At 45.1% G+C, this 19,925-nt stretch overlaps 1 long non-coding RNA gene across 1 annotated transcript; it reads left to right on the plus strand.

Annotated features, from left to right (window-relative positions):
- The first annotated feature begins 3,530 nt into the window (after positions 1 to 3,530).
- LOC119261129 (uncharacterized) lies at positions 3,531 to 19,144 on the plus strand. Its single transcript, XR_005128935.1, has 3 exons — positions 3,531 to 3,687; positions 13,533 to 13,760; positions 18,817 to 19,144. It is a non-coding gene; the product is annotated as an uncharacterized LOC119261129 (long non-coding RNA).
- Positions 19,145 to 19,925: the final 781 nt, after the last annotated feature.

Below are 19,925 nucleotides of genomic sequence, written 5' to 3' on the forward strand. Positions count from 1 at the left end.
TACCTGGCTAATGAAGTCTTGGAAAATATATCCACTGGCGGCAAGAAGTATTTCTCTTTCACCATTTTTTAAATGAAAAGAGGGAAAGAAAAATAAGGCTGTTGGCGCCCCAAGAACAGGTGGCTGAATAGTGGTACCTGGGAATTTTCCAACCTTATTATCCTGTAAATGGAGATAATTGGCACCTTTTAATGGACAAGACCAGGAGGCAGGGAGGCAGGCTTTCCTCAGACACATGAGTTGAACATTTGAAGTCATTTGAAGATATCAAAGGTTATATGCTTACACCATAATAGATAAGGTGTTTTACAATATATTTTCTAAAAATGACCTTGGAATGATCAATAGTAGAATAGCGAATGTTTACGGGGAGCTTTGTGACACCGACATAGGAAATTTTACCAGAACATGAAATATTTTCTCAATTAAAAATCTGCAACAAATGAGTTAAGGGTGTGAAAATTTGCAGAAATGTGAAGAAATAATCACAGAAGTAGGAAAGAAAGAAAATTCAACCCCTATAGAGGAGCAAATCTGGGAAGTGAAGGTTCAACACTCTTATTCCAACCCTATTTGATTTAGTATGACATTCTCTGCACACCAACCCTCCTGGGGAGTTGGGAGTCCAATAAACCTGGTCGCTGTCTCTCAGGACACAGATTTTTTTAAAAAAAGATTTATTTATTTATGTGTATAAGAGCTAGGGTATAGGCCAGAAAAGGGAGGGGGGGGTGAGAGGATTCAGCAGAGACAGGGGTTGGGGAGCAGAACAGGCAGATCTACTGAAAAACACTGCTGAGGGGCGCAGTGGGCAAGACAGGAGAGGTCTGCTGCACCATGTGGGTCAGCTCCCTGGTGGGGGATCAAACTTGCGCTGCAGTGGCTGCGGATAGCTTGATAGTGCTGTGTCTTGAACCTCTTGCACCCCCAGGGAGGTCCAGGACACAGGTTATTTAACAGAGACACCAGGGCTGCAAATCTGCTGTCAAAGCAACAGCCCGTCATTTGTGCTGCAGGTTTGACACCTACCCTGAGAGGTTCAGCAGCCCATGTGTAGATGGAGTAACTGTGGGCACTGTTAACTAGCGCCTTGTGATAAAACTACTGGATAAAGAGACTTGAGATTCAGGCTAGACAATCAGGACCCCGGCGTTGAGCAGGTCTACCCTTCTAAGTACTGTAGACAGTTTTATTTTCACAGCAATTCATTGGAAAACTGGGCCAGGAAGGGAGTCCTCTCTAACACTGTCTGCACTGGTGATGTCTGGGGTGAACAGACCCTGGATTTGTCAACTGAAAGGAATAGGCTCCCTTGGGCTCCCCTCTTTCCTGAACTCCTTGTCCTTTGCAGGTACCTTTTGTCTGCACCCATTATTTTCCCTCCCTGGCTTATTAGCCCCAAGTCCAGACACACCCACACATACTCAGATGCCCACTCAGGACCCACATCAGCCTTGAAATATAATCTGACAGAATTTCCACTGTGGAAAATATGCTGTCCGTGACAGAAGAGCATGGAAACTCAAATGCTCCAGCAGTGGGGTACATTTACAGAATTGAATTCGCTGCTTAAAAATAATTAAAATTCAAATATGCAACACAAATTATGTTATGAACAATTATCTTTCAGCGATGCACGCTATAATTCACACTCAGGACGCCTTCCATTGCAAAAACATTTGTGGTAAGGAAATAAGATAGAACCATTTTAAGTGAATTATTTTTCAAAAAATTTTCCAAAATGATAAAACCTGACACTCATGCAGCCAGTCTCTGCACAGCCGCTCCTGTTACCTGCAGCATGAGCAGCTGCAAGCGCCGCCTCTTAGGGCCGGGATGCCCTGGGGGTGTGGGGATGAGCAGCACATGTCATGTGTGTGGGGGTCATATGTATGGTGGGTGACCCAGTCCTGAGGCGCATCCCGTTTCCCTGGGGAAGTGGTCACGGAGGAGCTGGCAGGACTTGGTCTTGCGGCCTGGATAGGCTGTGGGCAGGAGCGGCCATGGGGGACGCTCTTGCTACAGAGCCTTGAGCTCGTTATCCAGCTGCCCAGGTGTGCACTTGCCAGGCCTTTCCAGAAGCTGCCAGGACAATGTAGATGGAAGCCGGAGATGCCCTGCAGGACACTCTGCCCACGATTCTCTGCGCAATCGCAGAGAATGTCATGAAAGAACCAAAAGGTTGATTTGGACACCAGGGAAGAAAGCACCTCCTCACCGGTGACTGGTGTGGGGGAGGTGGCACTCAGCAACTGGGTCCTCTGCCTGCCCCTCTTCATGCACTGATCCAGGCTTAGGAACACGAGGTGGCATGTCCCCTGGTGCCACCGTTAAAAGGGTGGTGGCCCAGGTGCTTCTGTTGGGCACGTTACTGAGCGGTGTTGGGGGCCGAGGCCAGGGGTGCCAAGTCCAAGGGCCCCCTGTGAAGTGACAACAGACCAGGGGCCTGGGAAGAGGTGACAGAGACAGAAAGATTGCTCTGTGCAGGAGGAAGCTGGTCACTGCTCAGGAAGTGGATCAGCAGCTCCTGTCCCCAAACAGCCGCCGGCGTCCATGCGGGTGTCTCTTAACAAACCGACCCCTTCAAAGCAGCAGCAGAGTCAGCAGTTCTCTGTCCACCTGTGTCTATGCAGGTGCCTCTCTCTCTCCTTTTCTAGCAAACCTGACCTTTTAAAATGCCAAAAAATAAAAGAAGACTAAGGAAAAGAAAGTGGACCACACCCACTGCTTGGGCTCGGGCGCTTGGCCCCAGAGCCTGCGGGCAGTGCAAGCGGCAGCGGGTCGTGGGCATTTTGGTGCCCATTCCCAGCCACCCCACTGGGGCTCAGGCGGCTGGCAGAGGCCAGTAGTGAGGGGGGACAGCAGGGGGTTTCTATCGCATCACCCAGGGCATGCAGCCCCGGGGGCCGCCCGGGGCCAGCTGCAGGCAGTGGAGAGGCCTGTGGACTTGGTGCCTGGAGCCGTGGAAAGGACGCATCAGGTGCGAACTGTGAGCTGATTGGTAAATGGTCCAATTAGCCAGAGGATTGAAAAGACTCATGGGGGGAGGGGAGGACCCGGACAGAGGATATAAAGCAGGAGAGACGCCAGCTTGGGGCCTCGGGGCTTGCTCGCCTGGACGCCTGCGCTCTCTGGGGCTGGGAAGGGAGACTCCCCTCCACCGGCTCAGGCTCCCTCTGTGCTTGAGAAGGTCGCTGCTCCTGACCCCCGGGGACCAAGGGAGGAGGCATTGGCAGCTGAGCTCTGAAGGAGGAAAGAAGCCAAAAGCCTCGCAGAGAAGCCGAAGTCTTCGCAGCGGCCGGGTGCTGCTGCTCGTCTCCGGCCTGCCTCCGGGCTGGCCGCAAAGGAGCGCTAGGCCTCGGGCCTCGTGTCTCCCAGAGCTGTTTGTTGTTGGTGCGGGCCAACCACTCACACAGCGCTGTTGGCACGGTGTCTCTGACACCACCACCTCCTAGTGACCAGGTGACTGGCACACTGGCCAGCACTGCCCAGCACTGTTGACGAGGGAACCTGCAGTGGGTGTCCAGGTCACCTCTGAGAGCTGTTAATCATCTTGCAGCACTCCCAGTGCTGCCGCTTCCATTGCTGTCTGGTTCAGCGTCCGGTGCTGTCCGTCCCGACCTCCAGACTGTGGCTGGGCTGCTGCGGCGTCATCTCCGTGGCCTCCTCGGAGTACCTCCAGCTGTGGTGAGTTGGACCCTGGCCTGTGCCGGCTGGCTGCCCTGAGCTCCAGGCCCTCGTTGACATGGCAGTGCTTTCTTGCATGAGCAGCCTTTGGGGTTTCTGGACACTGCAGACACACTCCAGTGGGGGAGCTAGGTGGCCACTTATGGCCTAAGAAACTCTGTCTTCCTGTTTGTTATGTAACCCCCATTGTTGTTCCTGAGCCTGAGTGGACTTGCAATTGTGCACGGGGGGTGAAGCACCCACAGGCAGAGGCGTGTCCTCTGTTGGGCCCTGTCCTTGGATGGCTATAGCCACCTATAGTCCTGTTTCAGTTCAAGTGTGGTGAGGATAATTACCTAATTAGCTCAGACTGGGAGGGTTGGCAAGGTTTCCTAAGGGATGTCACCCCCAAACTGAGAGCCTGAAGAAGCAGTTGCTGACAAAAGAGGTGAGCAGGAGTGCTCCAGGGGCATTGGGAGGGTAGATAGGCCACGTGCTGACCTCGAGACAGAGCGTAGGTGTGGAGGAAGGTGGCAGAATGATGCTAAGTAGGGTGTGGATGGCTGAGTTCTCACGCCTGTGAGCTGGAGACTTCCAAGAGGCAGTGGAAGGGAACCATGTCATGCACCAAATTTCCTTGGCTCTTATTTGTACGTGTTTGTTACTGTTGTTTAGTTCTATAATGACTTTAAACATACAATTTTATTTGAAAATCATGGGGACAAATCATTTTCAGAAGGCACAGCTTTGGAATATTAATTGATTGATTCTCTGAACATAATTTGCTGTTAGAATAAGTAAAACAGAATGACCAGCTTGAAGACCTTTAGAGTGCATGATGAGGTGAAAACAGCTGATGGCAATGAGCCCTTGCTTTGTGCGAGGCACTCTGAGATATTTGTTATTTCTATTTTATGGATGGAGAAACTGCCACGAAGAGGCTAATTATGGAAGATGAGCTAGTTAGTGAGAGACAGACCTGGATGCAAACCCTGGTCGCCCGATCAAAGTTACTTTCTCTTCAATCCAAGACATCCACTTAGTTGTTTAAGTGTCATGTAACAACAAAGCTCAAGTCAACTCTTTTTCCCCTTTCTCTAAATCCCAAGAAATAAAGGGTCTTAAAAATCTCTTGGGTCAAGGTGCTGAGCACTGCACAACCCCTTGCATAGACTTCCCGAACTTTCCTCACCACTAACCCTTGTGTTGCTTTGAACTCTGCACACACTGTGCTTGGCCAATCCAACATCCACTCCTTATTTGTATGTATTTGTTACTGTTGTTTAAGTCTAGAATGACTTTAAACATACACTTCCTGCTACCTCATGTCTTACCTCTTATACCTGCATCGATTCATACATATACTCACTTTTCCAGTTTTTTGCCGATGGAGAGCTGTGTATCACTCTTCTGGGCAGAGAGACATAGGCAGAAGTCAGGTGGGTTAGCTCTGGGGAAGTTTCTGATTTCTTGGTTTAAAGGATCCTTGGCTTTGAGTGGGTATGGTGCCTCTGAGTGGAACGGATATGAACATTTGTCTTGAAATTGTCAGGCTGGAGAAACTTTATAGAGATGATGGTTCTGACATCATTGAACCTTAGTGCCAGGAACCACTTAGCTCTTACTTAGCTTTTTATGAGATTAAAAACAAAACTCTATAAGTAGTTGGATTTTCTTTCTCTGTTTTGATTTTTCCAGAAAAGAAAGCAATCCTATTACAAACAGAACACCAAATCTCCCAGTTTTCACTTTGACTCCACTGTGGGATTTTCAGCTAAGAATTTGCTTTTGTCCTTTAATCTCTTTATTTTCTTCAAATCCAGGCCAAAAGTCTCTGTTCAGTTTTAAGAACCTAAGCCCCAACAGGACTTGAACGTGTCTTCCTGAATGTTCCATGAGCTTCTCCAAGTAACATGGTAAAAGCTAAACTTGTCAACTTCCTCCCAAAGGCCCCTCAGATTCCAACCTCCTCTATTTCTTTGCTCAGTAAATGTTGTCACAACCCACCCTGCAGCTGAGGCCAGGCTAGGGAACCCCGTCTTAGATTCTGCCTGCCCATGAATTCACTTCCTTGATGTCTCAGCCTCATCACCCAAATCCAATATCACTATCTGAATAGAGACCCTCAAGGTTTCTTGTCTACTTTTCTTCAAAGCCTCTTTCCAACTTTCCCAGTTTCTAGTTTCATTCACACCAAATCCCATACTTTTCCCAGAGTGGTTTTTTTCCAAGCCACGAATCTAATCATGTCGCTCTCTGATTTAAAAATTTACCAAACCTCCTCCTCCCTGTCAGGATAAAATCCAACCCCCTGAAAAAGGCTCCCCAAGGCCTTGCCGCCCCACGTCCCCAGCCTCATCATCATCATGATCCCTCCTGGACCCAGCACTCCAGCCAGACTGAAAATTGAAAACCAGAATGGATCAGGAATAAAATATGTTTCAGCCCAAATGTTCCAAAGCAAAACAAAAAGGAGCTTGAATTTTTATAGCTGTGGGCGTGGAGTTTTGGAATCCCTTCTGTCATTGAGGGCGGGAGCTGGGTGGTGATGGCGAAGTGTTTGGATTCACCAATTAAGATAACTCAATCTCTTCTGATTTAGAATACAGTTTTCTAAATAAGGACTGGATCTTTTGGATAAATGCCTTTAAAAATAATTTTTAGCTTTTCTGCTTTTTCTTCTCTTTCACTCAGAAAGCTGCAGGGAAAAGAGGAAAGGTTATTACATCACCACCGGGGAGAAGTTGTCTGGTTTGCAGAGAATCCTGTTTTGTAGGATCACTGACTGCAGACTTGGGGAGTAGCTCACTGCACCCCATCAGTGGGTGTCAACCTGGGAGTTCACTGCTGCTGCACTGGCCCACATACCCTTGCTCTCATTTAGGGCTGTAAGGGGCTGTTCCCAGGGAATCTGGCCAAGGTTCCCCACTGAGAATCCTTCCCGCCTGGGCTCTCACAGATGCTGGTGTCTGATTCTCATCCAGATCCTGACTTTGGGCTGTCTGCCTTATGGGATTTATTTGTCCTTGACCTTGAAAACTCCCTGCAGACCTACTGTGTTTTTTTCTTATAAACTAATTTTAAAGTACATACAGCAAAATGCATACAAATTAAGCATTCAGTTGATGAAAATCAACAAAAATATACACCTATGCAACAAACTTCCCAGTCAAGATGTAGATATATCCATTACCCGAGAAATTCCTTTATATTCCTTTTCAATCAATTTCTGGGCCCCTCAAAGGGAAATACTGTTGTAATTTCTATTGAGAGATTTTGAATGTTCTTGAACTGATATAAAATATGTATACACTATATACTACAGTATGTGTTCTTTGAGTCTGACTTCTGTTTTTCAAAATATCTAACCATGATATTCTTTTTTCATTGCTGTGTAGTATTCCATCACATGAATATACAGTAGTTGGGATATCCATTGTCCTTTTCACAGACATTTAGTCTATTTCCAGATTGGAACTATTACAAAGGAAAATAGCTATACACTTTCTTGCACAAAGTTGTTCTGTGGACATATGTTTTAAATATTTCTCTTGGATAAGCATACCTAAGAGTAGAATTGCAGGTTTCAGTTTAGTGTATATCTGGAGAACTTTTTTTTCTTTTCCAAAATTGATTTGGCTATTCTGGAATCACTGCACTTCCACATACAATGTAGAAGAATCAGTTTGTTAATTGCCCCCCTCTCCACCCCAAAATCTTGCTGGGTTTTTGTGTGGAATAACTTTGAAATTATGGATGAACTTGGGTCACATAGATGCTGTACCAATATTGAATTTCTCAATACATAAACATTTAAGATTTCACAACTTTATCTTAGCCATATTTTATAGTTTAAACATGGAGATCTTTAAATTTCTCTTGTTAAAATTATCTCTAATTATCTTATATTTTTATGTTTTTGTAGATGGTGCTTACATTTATCTTTATTGCTAGTATATAGAAATATATTGGTCTTTCTATGTAGGTCTTGTTAAATTTCCTCATTGTTCTAATTGGTTTTTGTTGTTATTTGTATTCTCTACAAACACAATCAAGTCTGTATCTCTAAATAATGGCTGCACTGTTTATTTCATTCCACTAAATTTGAGTTTAATTTTTCTCTGTCTAGCATCTTAAAGTAGAAGCTTGTAATCTACAATCCAAAATCTGAGTTTTGAGCCTTTATTCTCATCTAATCATTTAAAACAATAAATTTCCCTCTCAGTGCTGTATCAACAGAATCCCATGTATTTTGACATATTGTTTTCTTTATTCTGTTCAAAAGATTTTATAATTACTTTGTGGTTTCTTCTTTGGCCCATAAATTATTTAGAATTATGGACTTGATTTCAACATATTGGTAGATACTTTAGGTATCTTTCTATAACTGATAAAGTATTTATAATTTAATTTGTTGTAGTCAATGAAGAAATTTGTTATCATTTAAGCCCACTGAAGTTTGAGATGATTTCTCCTCCTACCATCCCTTGTGTCTCCTCACCCCTTTCACTCCCTCTTTTTTTTTTAAAGATCATTTTTTTTTAAAGACTGATTTATTCATACATACAAGAACTGGGGTGCAAGCCAGAGGTGTGGGGGTTGGTGGGTGGGTGAGAGGATTCACCAGAGACAGAGTGGGGAGCAGAAGAGGTGGATCCACTGAAATACACTGCTGAGGGGAGCAGCGGGGAGACAGGAGAGGTCTGCTGCACTGTGTAGGTCAGCTCCCTGGCCAGGGATTGAACTCATGCTGCAGTGGCTACAGATTGCTTCATAGAGCTGAGACTCAACCCCTTGCACCATCAGGGAGGACCCCTTTCACGCCCTCTTAACCTCAGAGCTCTCAGGGGTTTGCTGATGTTCACTGGTTTTTGAAAGTATTTTACATCATCCAGTTGGTCTTCTATCTGATGTGCAACATTTGTTTTTATTTTGCTGCCCATGATTCTCTCAAATTCCCTCCATTTTGTTGAACATGGCTGCATTTTATCCTTTCTTATGGTTGCATAATACTCCATGATGTGTACTGCAACTTGAGATGATTTTAAGGCTAAGTATATGCTCTTTCCTGTCTTTTTAAAAAAAGATTTATTTATGCATACAAGAGCTGGGGTACAGGCCAGAGGTATGTGGGGTGGGGGTGTGAGAGGATTCACCAGAGACAGAGTGGGGAACAGAACAGGCAGATTGACTGAAGTGTGCTGCTGAGGGGAGCAGCGGGCGAGACAGGAGTGGTCTGCGGTGTCATGTTTGGCTGGGGATCAAACTCATGCTGCAGAGGCTGTGGACAGCTTCATATGTTGTGTTTTAACACCGTGCACCACCAGGGAGGCCCATGCTCTGTCCTGTCTTAAAGATGAAATGCTTCATAATAAACCACCCCAAACATTAGTGTCTTGAATATTATTATTTCCTGTGACTTTATTGGGTCTCTGGTTGGTTCTTCTGCTAGTTCCTTTGAACTCACTCCTAGGGCTGTATTCACTTGGAGGGTTGACTGGGGCTTGACTCCTCTGAGACATCAGCTTTTCTGGACCAGTCTGAGTTTGATTTTTCAATGGAGGTTAGCTGTGGTTTCTTTGCGTAACAGCAGGAACAATGCAAAAGAGAGGGACAAAGGCCAGGACTGAGTCATAGTGGCATAGCTTCAATTCTGCCATACTCTGTTGGCCAAATCAGGTCATGAGTCTGACTCAGATATGAGATGAGAAAGCTTCTACCACTTCACAGGAGGCGGAATGGTGGTATACCACATATTCATCATGAAATTTTCATTGATTCTTAAAAAAAAAACACTCTTGCATTATAGTGTTTTAGAAATTTCTAGTATGACAAATTGGCCAATATTGTTTAAATTTATATACTTACAGATTTTTAAGTTGACATGTTCATGTTTTTCTCAATTCCTCCACTAGGATTGTAGATTGGATCATCTCTGTTTAGCTTGTGAGTTTGATTTCAGGTGTTTCAAAGTTCTGGGTAATATATGGGATCATGATTTCTTCTTGGTAAATTGACCTTTTCTTCATTAAGAAATGTTCCAATTTATGTATGGCATGGAAATTGACTGGCAACATTGATTTGTGACACCTGCTTTCTAACACTTATTGCTTGCAATGATGCAGACTTCCAAATCCTTTTCCTTTTAAATTATCTGTATTTTTACACTTAGTTCCTGTCTCAGAAGCAGGATATAGTTGACTCTTGCTTTCTCTTCACTCTAAAATTTTTTACCTTTTAATTCCCTTCTGCCATATAAGACCACTGACTACAAGTATAAAAATCTTACATATTTGGTGGGCAATTCTTTGGTTTAGCATACGTATCTTGGCTGCAACCCTTACCCCCCACTCCTTTTAGGATTCAACATAATTGTATATAATCATAATCGGTACAATTATTTTCAAGGAAAATAGCAACAATAATGATAGAATAAAAAGTTGTTCACATAAGGAAAAAAAATACTAACACAGCTTTGAGGGTGGGGGAAAAATTCTCTTATGTTTTAGTCTCTCATGAAAATGGAGGGAAAAAATTAGAAATCAGGGCCTCCCTGGTGGTGCAAGGGGTTAAGTGTCAGCACTATAAAGCTATAGGCAGCCACTGTAGCATGAGTTCAATCCCCGGCCAGGGAGCTACCCACATGGCGCAGCAGACCTCTCCTGTCTTGCCTGCTGCTCCCCTCAGCAGTGGACTTCAGTAGATGTGCCTGCTCTGCTCCCCACTCTCTCTGGTGAATCCTCTCACCACTCCCCCATACCTCTGGCCCACACCCCATTTCTTCTACACAAAATAAATAACATTTAAAAAAATAAGTGGCATCGTCACAAATATACAAAAAAAAAAATTAGAAATCACTGTTCCAAATCCAAGGAAGTCCCTCAGTATTCCTAAAGATAAAAGTACCATCAAGGGTGTGTAGTCGTCAGTATTTCTGGCCAGAATACCAATGATGAGTTAGGCAGAGATGGATCTCCCGAAGCCAAGAGATGATATAAACATCATAAGAATTTCCAGGGACAGAGCAAGTCATCCATTTCTCACAGTTTAATCTTTTTTTGCTTGCTTTAGATCCGAAAGACTTACAGGAAACAAAATCCTACATGTACTTTTGAATTACACCCTAAGGGAATTATGCGTAAACTCTGTTCTATTCCCCTAGCCACACTCATGAAGAATCTGCATGGACCCCCTTCCAAATGATATTAAATTTATTGACAGAATTGCAGCATGAAAATTTTACTTTTCACTTTTACTTAAAACGCCCTGGGGTTTTACTTACATTGGTCTTTTTCTGGTGCTAGCAGAAGTAAGTTTAATCAAAATGGCAGGTCAACTTTTTTTTATACAACTTTATGACTCAAGTCCTTTCTGTTTGGGTTAAAATGGTATGAAGATACCTGTCTCAGATCCAGCAGCTCCTCCCATGGGTGATGGTTTTCTGGAGGGACCCAAATATGTTTTTTGAGAACCAGCACTAAGAGGAAGTGCATGGGTTTGCTGGTGACACAGATCTTTAGAAGGTGTGTGACTTGTGGGTCCGGTGATCATGGGCCACCATCACTGGGGATGGACTTGGAATGTTCTGTGGTTCAGCAGAGGCAGCTCTGAAGACACATTCAGGACAAGTAGTTCTTTTGAAATAAATCACGGTGTGCAACATTCCACAGGGCACAAGGCAGCCCTTGGCTCCAGACACTCACACTTAGCTGGGTTGTCATTATTGTTCATCAGCACGGTGGGGGGGTCCCCCTGACCTCTGCCCCTGGTGGGGTCAGGTGAGCACGTGTAGGGGAAGAGACTAGGACAGTTTTTGTATCCGGGGGAAAACGTTACCATCGGGACAAAACACAGGGCAGTACTCACAGTTTCATCCTTAAAGGGCTGGGGTCTGCCTTGCACCTCCCTTCAGGGGGCCAGAGCGAGTCTCCTCCATCCTGCCTGCTCCTTCCAGCCCTTTGAATGGGTGAGAGCTGAGTCCAGGGTGCTGGGGCGGGAGTTGGCTTCCTTCCCGGCTTCATGAGCATCACTCTGGAGTAAAAGTCTGAAACCCCATTAGCAACCAAGATCAAAATTATGTAATTCGGGGCCTTCCTGGTGGCACAAGGGGTTAAATCTCAGCACTATGAAGCAGACCTCTCCTGTCTCCCCGCTGCTCCCCTCAGCATTGTTTCAGTCAGTCTGCCTGTTCTGCTGCCCACTCTGTCTCTGGTGTATCCGCTCACCCCCACACCTCTGGCCTGTACCCCAGCTCTTGTATGCATAAATAAATAAACCTTTAAATTTTTTTTAAAATTATGAAATTCGCTTTTGCTCACAGGGTGACGTTATTTGGTAAATATTGCTCCTCAGTCATGGGGCAGACACCTCCAAGGGCAGCTCCAGAGAGGGACTGGCCAAATAGCTATGCTTCATCAGCTGCTGTGCACAGAAGCACAGAGGGTGTAGGCTCCGTGGACTTCACCCGAGGGCACGAGCCTGTGGGGGTCCTGCTCTGCCAGGGGCTTGCCCATCCCCTCCCTGGCATGCATCCTGTGTGCTTGCTCAAAAACACCTTGCTCCAGCGAACCAACACAGCTCTGTCCCCAATAATGGCTTTTCTGGGTGTAGCGAAGTATGTTTGAAACAGAGCGTTAAAGTGAAGTGACAGACACAAGTTTAGCAAATTTGAGGTCTTGTAGGTCCCCAAGGCACAGAGCTGGGTCGAGCATCCTTGCCCACCCAGCATCCATCGGGGCCCACCTCTCTTTTTAGATGGTGCTCTAGGCCGAGGGTGGGGCCCCAGGGGCTCAGTTGACTCCCCGAGCCCTCCTGGGCCTCTGTCCCGAGCTCTTCCCTTGGGGCCGACCATCACCCCTCATGGCCCGTGCCTGGCTGCACGACAGGCAGCTGATTGGGGAGGACTTGGGAATGAAATTTGGGGTGCAGCTGGAGTTTACGCTCAAGTGGGGAGGAAACTGGTGGGGTGGGGGCGAGGATCCAGGGGTGGAAAGAGGAGTGTGGCCATGGCGTCCAAGCGCAGCCTGGCCGTTCAGATTGCACGAAGTATCTGTACGGAGTAGGCGAGAACACGTTCCATTTGGCAGCTTTTCACTTGATGTTTAACTTTTAAATATTAGTCACCTGATATTAATTTGTACGCTTGCCTTGGACCCTATCAATTTTAAAAGCTTGTCTGGATGCACAGAGTTAAGAAATCAAACCATCTCATCAATGCTATATATAGTTTAGTTGGGGCACTTAAATTTGTTTTTCAGGAATGTAGTAATTCTGAAGTCAGCTCCTGGACTCAAGCTCTTGCGTGAGCTTGGAGAAGTCACCTGGTTTCTCAGCTCAAACGTTCCTGCTGTGAAACTTACCAGTCATACCTATAGACCTGGTTCCAGGGCTTTGTGATATAACAAGCCACCTGCTGACTTATTTGTAATTGGGTGAGGATAGTTCACCATTCTGCATGGTATAATGTAGGGTGAGGGCCTCCCTGGTGGCAAAAGGGGTTAAGTCTCAGCACTTTGGAGCTATCGGCAGCCACTGCAGCACGAGTGTGATTCCCAGCCAGGGAGCTGACCCATATGGCGCAGGAGACGTCTCCTGTCTCCCTGCTGCTCCCCTCAGCAGTGTATTTCAGTAGATCTGCCCATTCTGCTCCACACTCTGTCTCTGGTGAATGCTCTCACCACCCACCCCTCCCTGCCTGCTCTCCAGCACTTGCATGCATAAATAAATAAATCTTTAAAAAAATAATGTAGGGTGAGCTGGGACCCCAGGAGCTGCTCCCAATGGAGCTCATCACATGGCGGCAAGGGTGAGGGGCCAGCTGGGGGTGCAGGCTGGGCTGTGCACTGAGGACCTTCCTTCCTCTCCAGGTGCCATCTCTCTAGTTTCAACACATGCAGTTGTTCCCAGACTCAGTGTTGCTAGAGAATGAGGCAGAAGAGCTTGCCATTTTCAAGACACAAGTTGGAAGCCACACAGCCACCAATGTGCTCACCAAAGCCCCTGGGCTTCACTGGAGGAGGATAGAGACCCCCCACTTGACCATGAGTATGTCTTGGAATTTCTCCAGGAGACCCACACATTTCTACTTTTATCAGGTGAGTTGCCTACAACTTAGTCCTCAAAGCTTTCAGTCCCAGTGGCCATCACATAATTTAACCAGGGGTGATAAAATCTGAATATTAAAATAGGTACTTTCTTCCCCTGTGAAAAGTGGAAGGAATGGCTTGGACAGACTGGATACCAGTGAGCCAAGCCAGTTGGGTGTTGGATAAAACACTTCAAAAGTTATGGAAAAAAAAAAAAAGAAATCTAGAAGAATTCTGCATTGATTGCTTTACAAGTGTCTCCAGGTTTATTTCACTTCAAAGAAACTGAAACTAGAAAATGTTGAGCATATGTTATGTGTGTGGTTTATGCCAGTAAGACAGAACTGAATTCCAATTAGCAATTTCTAATGAAAATGCCCTTGCCAGATTGAAGTACATTCATATGTGTTAAAGAAAATAAACTGCTTAAGGTAAGCACAAATCAGCTTTTAATAATTCCTTATTTCAAATGGCATTTTCATGAAACTGACTACTGGTACTGATTGCATTCACTATGAGTCCACTTTGCACCCTACTCCCGTGTGCTTCTGCTGACTCATTTGCAAAGTGGACATCATAACATGATACCTATTTTACAGTGTTTTAAAATAATCATCTAAAACAATCTGCTCAAAACATTTAGCATATGGCAAGCACTTGAGTATTCTGCTTACTTTTATAATTTATAATTTTTATATTTGTAATTACTCTGGGTCACAGGGAGGAGACCCATAGGATTCACTGTGGCCAAGAGCTCTTTGTCTAGTAACATAGAGTGTACAGCCACCATGGCCACGGAGGCGCAGGATGGCGAGTCCATGGACAGCTACTCACACTGGGGTTCATTCAGCCCCATGCATCACCACAGGCCTTCTGGAAGTTTCCAGCTGGTGTTCATTCTATCTAGGCAGTGTTGGGGCTAATGATCTTGACTCTCACCTCCACATGGTGATTATTTGATGAGAACTGTCTAGAAGACAGAGGACTGTGCTGTAAAATTTGGGTGGGAACAGATCCTGGTTTTTAATTCTGGCTTCTCCTCCAGAATCAATCTAACCACAGCAATCCGTCACTTTCTCTCTCTGTCTATGTCTCTCTGTCTCCATCTCTCTCTCTCTGTACACACACCCACGACTTCCTGTAATTCCTCCTAAAACTAATTGGAAGTAATTCATTTACAGCCAGATATCCTCAATATGTGCACCTGAGCATGGACAGTTCTTGCTGCAGATTCCTCCTGGGAGCTCTGTCCTGCCAGGGTTATTGTTTCATGAAAGCACCAAGGGGAAAAACAAGAATCGAGGCCACGTACCCCAAGTGACACCTAAGGCAGCAAGTTTGCTCTCCTTAGTTGCTTGATATTTCTTCATCCTTCAATCTTTTCTGAACATGTTCGTTCTATCTTTAGAACTCGTTTAGAGAAAACAATTCCAAAAATGGTACAAAGAGAATCCATCTGGAATCAATTGTTTAAAACGCTCACCAAAACCCTCCTCTTTGGAACACTCCAGTCCCCTAAATAGAGTTAAAATTAAAATAACTTTCCCATCTCACCCCTGGCCAGAAAGTGGCAGGGCAAAGGGGTGTTCCAACATTGCGGAGCGAGAAGTCCCTCAAAAGATTCCTTTATGTTATTAACCTGCATTTTGTCTCTCTGGTTTGGCTTTGCACCTCCCGACATCACTCCCAGCTTGCATGAGCCTCACAGTTCATTTCTTTTCTAAATAGAGTCAAGGAAGAGTGATCTCACCCTAAGAAAGAGAAGCCAGCATGGGGAGGCACAAATAAAATCATCAGTAATCAAGTGGGTTATCTGGCGTCTCACCAGCCCCAGTTGACAGTGTCCAGAGTGCTGCTCAGTGATGTGTATTTTATCACTTGGAACAGAAGGAAAAACGTCCTTCCCTAGACAGACAGAAAATCTATTTTTTTGGTTATTCTTTTTTTTATTATAATATATTTTATATAATTCTTACATCATTTTTTTGTTTTTGCACGATGTATGCATTTTCATTTTGGTTCTATTCCCCATACAATTGCACCCCCCCTTATTTTGACCCTAATCCCTCCTCTCCTACCCCCACCAGAACATTTATTTTTTCAAATTATGTTTATTGAGGGAATGGTGATTTACAGCCCTGCATGTATTTCAGAAGTGTAAATTCACCCCTCTGCAAGGGGATGTTATTACATCACCCTTACCACCAAAGCCCCAGAAACCCCCTCCCCATTTTGTCCCCCCCACTTTCTGGTAGCCTCAATTCTGCAGTCAGGTTTCAAGGACTTGTTTCAGTTCCCCTTTTCTTTGCTTTTTATATTCCACATGTGAGTGAAATCATCTTGTATTTGTCTTTCTCCTCCTGACTTATCTTGCTTATCGTCATCCCCTCCAATTACATCTGTGTTATCACAAATGGCAACCTTTCATCTTTATTTGTGGCCAAGAGGTATTCCTTTGTGTTTATGCTACTCATTCTTTATCCACTCATCTGGCCTTGGGTTCTTAGATGGTTCCCATAACGTGGCTATTGCCAACATTGCTACAATGAAATAGGAGTGTCTGTATTTCTTAGAATTTGTGTTTTTGCATTCCTCATGTAGATACTTAGGGGTGGAATTACTGGATAACATGGGAGATCTGTTTTAATATTTTGAGAAAGTCCATTTTGTATAGAGAGCCAAACCCATTCACTCTTCTCAGCTTGGACCCTTCCTGATTAAATTTTCCAGAGTTTAGTTCTATCGGAAATATCTTTGGATCTCACCACACAAATTTCAGGACATAAATACAGGACCAGATACAGAAAAAATTGGTTTCCTCCCATCAAGGAGCTTTCATTACCCATAAGCCCAAGCGTCACATCTCACAGTGTCTCTTTTTATTCAGTCTAATTAGCAGTAAGTGAATCCAGTCCTGTCCTGTGGTCAGCCAACGTGCAATTGGATCTTACGTGCACTTTAGACTCAGGAACTTGCCTTTATCCAGCTCCAGGCAACCTGTCATCTCCGGTCAAGGGAAACGCTCCTGCTTTTGATTTATTTCTAGCTGGCACTCCAAAGGCTGACTCTGTGTGCGTATTCGAGACACGGCTATGACGCTTCTCTGCTATACTTCCCATTTTTGAGAGATTTGAAGTTTCAGCAGGCACGGCTGCTCTTTGCTGCTCAGTTGGGTGTCTGAGGTAGGCATCAGGCTTTGTTTTGTAAGGGAAGGTTTCCAAGGCACAAGAGGTGGTGCAAAGCTGTGTGGGAAGTCAGACGACAGAGGACAGGTATGTTGTTGACTCAGAATGGTCTTGCTAGCCAGGAGCTGAGCACAACCCTCTGTGATCGAAGTCTCCTTACTGTTAAATCCTAGGAACATTCTCTGAATCAAATCTGCTCTCTGTCCATTCTCACCCCCACCTCCCATCTTAGTGACCTGTAGTTGGGAAACAAATGCTTTTATGAGGAGGCAGAAATGAGCTCTGCTTGTATAATCCAATTTAGGAAAAAAAAATTCTTAACGTCAGCAAATTGTCCAAGATTCAAGAATCATTTTCAAATGACACAATACAGATTTTGCTCCCTTTGGGGATCTCACTTATCCCATCTTGGGATCAGGATGGGTCCACTGGGAATTCTTAGCTACTTCTCAGAGCAAGAGGGGATTACTTAAAAGCCCAAATCATCCCCCATGAGACGGACCCAAGGGCTCTGAATAGAAAGCTTCCCCTGCCTCTTAGCACCTCCCCCCACAAAGCCCAAGGTCAGACCCAGGATGCCAAACCAGTGACTTTATTTTCATTCTAATGAGCAAAGAGTGAATCCCACCTGGGGTCATGCCCTTGGAAACAGACCAGGACCATTTCCTGTGGGTCAACCAGAACCTGACCTGAAGGACAAACCCTTCTACACCAGTCTGGATCCACCAGAGATTTGAACACACCCCAAGTCTGTGGAATCATCCTGGTGGCCAGGGTGGTCCTCATGTCCTTGATGAAGTCACCTCATATTCTACCTTTGGTTCTGTTTGAAAGTCTTGGCCTGTAGCAGCCTCAGAACAGGACTGGGCAAAGACCCGCCGCCTCCACTGAGGTGTCTGCTGACACTTACATCCCTCTCACCCAGTTGATCTCAGTGTCTTTTATCAAACCCAAAGAACTGCTGTATCAGAGGCCTTGAAAGAGGATCCAGGATCCCACCTTACTGTAAGCGTTTTCTAGTGGTCTCTCCTGAGGGAGATCTGACCACCCAACTTCTCAGTTCCCCTCTCAAGACATGGATACCACTGGCTAGAGCCTGAGCTAGTGGTTTCTAGATCATTTGTACTAGTAAGTACCCTCCATGGGGCAGAGGTGCCAGATACAGACACATGGACTCATTCACTCCAAAAATATTTGTTGAGCACCTACTGGGCAGGACATGATGGGGACATTAGTTACAACAATGAAGACAAAGCAGCTGGTGATTCCAAAGACATGACCCATGTGTAGCCCATGCCCATGGGAGTTTGTCAAGGCCTTGGGACAGTAATCCTTGGGGCTGTAAGGACATGGTAGGGGGGCGGGGGTGGTCTGAGCATGCATCACCAGCACAAAGGAGGATATCATAAGTCTACTTCAAGAGTTGTCTATAAATTGAGTGAATAATGCCCCAGGAATCTTATTTTCTTATCTATGAGATTGATTTAAAAATGATACTGGATGTATGACATTCTCCAATCCTCAGAGGACTCTTCTTTGTTGAAACACACCTGTGACCTGGAGGAAGCATGCACAGTTGTTGAGCAGGGCTTTGGGGTGACAGCTCAGCATCCCCTTAGCAGTGGTGTGATGTGGGAAAGCTACTTGGACCATGTGCCTGGCCTTCTCTGAAATGGCTGTTTCTGCTGACCTCATAGAGATGGAATTAATGGAATGCTTGCACAGAACATGCTTAAATGGGTTTGGCACATGGCAGGTCTTCTGACCTATTAGTATAATTATAGTCATAAGGGGGGGGGGCACAAAGTATCTTAAATGTGTGAAAATAGTTAAACATGGGTTCTTGTACCAGCAGTTCAGGAATGAAACTTTTCCCCCAGGTCTCCAGCTGGGAAGAAATGTTCCATCAATGGATGTGAATCCTGTGAACGGATGTCACTGGTCCCAAGTCAACATCAAAGCTGGGCCCATTCTGCTTAAACTTGCCATGACCATTTCCAGCTCCTGTCCCTGAGGTGTGCATAATTACACCATTGCCTTTCTCCTAAGAACCTACACCCTGAAGTTCTCCTATTCACTCAGTGTGAGCCTGACCTTTATTTCCACAGTACAAGGCTTAGGTCACAGGCATGTTGGGCAGGGGAGAAGAGGCGTGGGGGGTGAGAAAGGAGGTATTTATTGCAGTCCTAACAGAATTAGGGGGCTGAAGTGTACAGAGTGAGGCAAATCAATGCTCTTTGCACTCTGATTTTTATTTTATAAATGTTATTTATTTTATTTATAGTATTTGAGTGGGTTTAAATTTTTTCTTTCTTAATCATCCATTTCCTAGGGTGTCATGCTATTTATTACTCAGTTCCATAAAGAAATATAAATAACCACGACCTGCAGAGAAACCTCCTAAGTCCAACATTATTTGCAATTACTCAGGCTTTGGACTCAGAGAGAGTAAATGGTAATGTCTCATAGAGGTGTGGGGGAGTCAAGAACCACACTCTCATCTTTCCATCAGTATATTCCTTTCCATTCATGCATGAATGTATTTTTTCTCTAGCTCTATATCTCCAGCTTTCCACCCATCCATCCATATATTAGCTGTCCAACCACCTGTCCATCTATCCATCCATTCACCCACTCATTTACCAACCCATCTATCAATCCATCCATCCATCCATCCACCCATGCACCCACCCACCCATCCATCCATCCATCCATCCATCCATCCATCCATCCATCCATCCATCCATCCACCCACCCATGCACCCACCCACCCACCCACCTACCCATCCGTCATCTATCCAATACATCATGTATCTAATGTCTCCACACTGAACACATGACTACAAGAGTGTTTCCAAGAAATCTAAACTTTGGAGATCAAGATAGTTATTGGACATGTGTATGTCTGGCAGAAGGGATAGAAACCATGAAAATTGACCCAGGAAATAAATTACAAAACAACTCCTCTGTGCCAAGCCTTGTTTTAGAC

The sequence above is a fragment of the Talpa occidentalis genome, unplaced genomic scaffold (assembly GCF_014898055.3).
Source record: "Talpa occidentalis isolate TD23 unplaced genomic scaffold, MPIMG_talOcc4v2.1 talOcc4.6, whole genome shotgun sequence".
NCBI lineage: Eukaryota > Metazoa > Chordata > Mammalia > Eulipotyphla > Talpidae > Talpa > Talpa occidentalis.